This window comes from Amphiura filiformis, chromosome 7 (genome assembly GCF_039555335.1).
Source record: "Amphiura filiformis chromosome 7, Afil_fr2py, whole genome shotgun sequence".
NCBI lineage: Eukaryota > Metazoa > Echinodermata > Ophiuroidea > Amphilepidida > Amphiuridae > Amphiura > Amphiura filiformis.
Window position 1 is genome coordinate 29,853,641 of NC_092634.1, and position 4,530 is coordinate 29,858,170.

Consider the following 4,530-nt stretch of genomic DNA (forward strand, 5'->3'; position numbering starts at 1 on the left):
AGCTGGTCTTAGTCCTGATACTTTTCTATAGTCTGTGCTTATTTTTGTTTTTACTACACGTGTTTATTTGCAGGATTGGTGAAACATGCGATCCGAGATTCAATTGTTCGAGAAAATAAAAGAGGAGGAATATCGTACAACATCGTACCTAATGGACTGATAAATGGGGTCTCTACAATGTTGCCTTATTCGTGCAATATATCTATAGAAAGATGTCAGTTCTTATCAAACGAAGCACCTGTTGGTGACCATGTGATCGCATTTAGAATCAATGGAGAATCTCGCTTCGATATGGAGAATTGCCTAATTAACGGGAATAGTAAATTAGGAGGAATCGAACTCTATTTGGATGATGACGACTCGTACAATAACAAAACTGTACTACATCGTATTCTAAACAACGAGTTCAAGTACAATACACAAGGCGAAGGTATGATATTTGTGGAAGGGATAGGTAACAATTTAGGAGATTTTATCCAAATTTACGGCAATCTTTTTCTTCACAACACTCCTATAGATACAGCAAGTGTGATAGAACTCAATGGAGTATATATCAAGTTGGACAGTAACACAGCGTATAACAACACGGGAAAACGAATGCTTTTGGTTAAGCAAGGAACTATACCACCTGAACCTCAAGAATGTATCAATAACCTTATTGCTTACAATCTTGGGCAATTTAGTACCGAAAAGTACACCATTGAAGTCGGCGCTAGTGGTATCCAGTTACACAATAACGTTCTACAAAATCCGGCAAATGACTTTGAAATGAATGCGATTCCTGGATCTGGAGAAATAAACGCAACTCATAATTGGTGGGGGACAACGTTAGACTACCGCATTGGAAATAGGTTACGGGATTCGGACTTTGTTATTGGAAATCCAGACATCATATTTGAGCCGTATCTGTTTAGCACTCCATCGCATGTGGAGAGTAGTGAGTATACTTGCCTAATTTGATAGAAAAATACACCGTCGTAAGATAGGGAAAATGTGTCACTGGCCCCTGAACATCTTTAAAGCAAAATCTTCATGTTCAAGGGCCACAAGTACATAGGAGGCTTTGTACTTGTGGCCCTTGAACATTGTAAAACAAAACTACAAAGAAGATTTGCTTTAAACATGTTCAGGGGCCAATGAGACATAGGAAGTATTTCCTTCCCAACGACGACGTGTATTGTGGTGACGATGGCAATGGTTTCAAACCCAAATGACTGAACTGGGTTTCTATATCAACGGTTGAATGGGCCATATTCAATACTCCCTCTAAGACATACAAACATAGGATGAAGTCTTGTGGGCCGGTCTCTCATTGGTCTCCAACCCAAGTGACTAGACCTGGCAACTACCAAATGAATAGGGTGTTATGACTTATTCTAGTTGGCTAACAATGTTGTATAGAAGTTACATTTACAGCAGTTTGTGTTTTGATCCAAATTGTTATTCAAGTAACCAGTAAAAATATGGAACCATCCAATCTTCACAATTAAAAGTAAAAGAGTCGTTAATTTTGACGAAAGGCATCTAAATCCTCAAAGGCTATTTCAGCTGGAGAATCTAGAAAACTAAACTTACAAACCTAGAAAGAGGGCAATGGCTATTATAGTTCTGAGCGTGCTCAACGCATTGACTTGTACTTTTGTCGTATTACTTTTAACAGTTTATTGTCCTGTTGGATACTTTGGATATGGCAGTGATTGCTTTGGATACAAAGGTGGCGCCGTCAATTTTGACGAAGCAGTGCAGTCTTGCAAGGTACAGTTTCATATATGTACAGTAACTCTTTTGGTATTTTCAAAACTGTAATAGAAGCATATTATGGCACTATCCATATCTGCAGTTATTGAAGGAGTACAAAAAGTACCCCTATACTTAAAACAGAAGAAATATCTTACCAAATAAAGCAATCAATAGATGGGGAATTTTGTTGTTCGTATTCTGAAACCTTATTCGGCACGTTGCGACTCCTTCATACTAATTTGAATGAAAAATAAGCTTTTCAACGTAACAAATTGGCGGAATTTTCCTCCTTCGATTCACACCGGCCTTTGTATCGGGCTTTACACCGTGATAGATCATGATGTCACTTTTGAAGTGCTTTCTTTTTCAATTAATGGTATAATTTGATGAAATCAAACAATGAGGTATCAAAATACGCAGAACAAAAGTCTTCATCTATTCAATTACTTTATTTAGTAATTTCTGTACATACACATATATTTTGTAGTAATTTTTAACATAAATTTATTAATCTTTTTTCTGCTTTTTTGTGGTAATCTAAATTCTATAAACTGTACATTTGTGTGCAAATTGAGGGCGCTATTTAGATATATATTTAATTTAAATTAGCCAAATAATATGAGTTATACCTTACATTTCTTGATAAAAAGTTTTTTGAAAATTCCCATGTCATTTGTTAGCATGTTTGCTGCTACCTCTTGTAAAGATGCAAACAAGATTTTAGACAAATAGCGCAACCATTGTTCAATTTTTCTAAAAAAATGACTCGGTTTTACATGCCATCAAACAACCGTGTGTATATTTCTTTCACTCTGTCTCTCTTTCTGTCTGGCTTTCCTCTCTTTTTTAGTCCTCTGCTTAATCGTGGAAACCCTCAACGCGTATTGGTGTGCAGGATGGGGGTGTGTGGGGGTGTGTGTGTGTGTGGGGGGGGGGGGTGTATGTGACAGTGGTGCTGAGTACGCAATGAGATGTGTGGATGTGAGTGTTTAAATTATCTGTGATTAAAATCAGTAATATCAAATTTGGATCTTTTCTCAAGATCGATGGTGCCATTTTGCCGACTATGCCGTCATATATATTGCAAGAGATTTTGAAAAACCACACACAGTTTTCTACTTCTCCTGGTGGAATATGGTTATACTACCTTCCTGGCAGCAAAAGTGTTGATCAGACATTGTTCCAAAAGGTATGTACACGAAATTTCCCCATTTTCAATAAATTAATATTTGTTCTATATTGTTACGACGTTTATCTTTGTCTGTTTGCATCTTTCTTTTTATTGTTTCTCAAATCATATTAAACCAGGACGTGAAATCATTACAACGGCGTTGCTTTATAATGGAGTTGTCCGAGTCATCGAATGATTATAGAGTCCGTGAAACTTCGTGTTCGGTCATGCAGCCTTACGTATGTACACGTTCAGCAAGTAAGATATATCCAACTTTTAAAATTAGAAATTATATTGACAAAAGCATTATTACTTTATTTATCGTTTAAGTTTTACAATTATTGGAAATATTTACTTTACAAACCTCGACCGGTGGTTGATCGGCAGTTATGATGGTTATGGTGCTTAGAACAATAGAAACCGGCTTCAGCCGGACGGAACTGGCGGGCCATCAGAGGTTTAGTTTTGAAGCCGCCACTTATGTTAATGCTACATACGGTACATTCGAAAGTCGTGCCGTGATTATTATTACTATTCTTCTTCTTCTTCTTCTTCTTCTTCTTCTTCTTCTTCTTCTTCTTCTTCTTCTTCTTCTTATTCTTATTCTTATTCTTATTCTTATTCTTATTCTTATTCTTATTCTTATTCTTATTCTTATTCTTATTCTTATTCTTCTTATTCTTATTCTTCTTATTCTTCTTATTCTTCTTATTCTTCTTATTCTTCTTATTCTTATTCTTCTTCTTATTCTTATTTTTCTTCTTCTTCTTCTTCTTCTTCTTCTTCTTCTTCTTCTTTGGTAATACTATTATTATTCTTACATTAATTGCTAACAGAATACTGTTAACTGATTTTTTTTTAAATAGGAGTGAAATGTCCCAATAATTGTCACGGTAAAGGTGTCTGTCACGGAACCACGTGTGTGTGTAGTAAAGGATGGAAGGGTGAAGATTGCGCAGAGTTCCACTGCCAGGATGTTAAAGATTGCTCTGGTTTTGGGACGTGTGTCGGACCTAATCAGTGTAAATGTCGTGCTGGTTGGCAGGTAACTGAAGTGTTTATTTTCACAATAAGATGTATGGACTTAAGGGCTCGGATAGCAACATTTGCATATAGGTTTTTTTTCGGGACATGGGAGCACATCAGGCATATCGAATATTGCATTCTGAATACGAGGGATATCCTTCTGATATTTAATATTTTTTCGCGATATAATTATTAAAACTTTTTGATATTTAAATAAACGTTATAAATCTAATGATATGTACTTAAAATATGGGTAGCTGAGAGGAAAAGCCGACGATCATTTAAAAATGTTAACCATTCGTATTGAAGATGCACAATTTTGCATTATCTCACGAATTTCAAAGAAATCAAAATAATTTGATATCAGGAGGACATTCCTCGTATCAAGAATGCAATACGATATGTCTGAAATCCCAGAAAAAGAAATACTGTGCAATCGTTGCTATCCGAGCCCTTAAGCTAAGGGCAAAAGCAATAGAAATGCAGTAACACAAAATACAAAAGTAACACCAAAAACCTACCTAGGCCTATATACCTTTTTTTACTAATACAACTACACGTAATAATTCAACCATTATTTCATTTTCACAACT

At 35.8% G+C, this 4,530-nt stretch overlaps 1 long non-coding RNA gene across 1 annotated transcript; it reads left to right on the forward strand.

Annotated features, from left to right (window-relative positions):
• The first annotated feature begins 1,674 nt into the window (after positions 1-1,674).
• Positions 1,675-3,160, forward strand: LOC140156335 (uncharacterized). The gene is made up of 3 exons (XR_011859528.1): positions 1,675-1,755; positions 2,783-2,929; positions 3,049-3,160. It is a non-coding gene; the product is annotated as an uncharacterized lncRNA (long non-coding RNA).
• Positions 3,161-4,530: the final 1,370 nt, after the last annotated feature.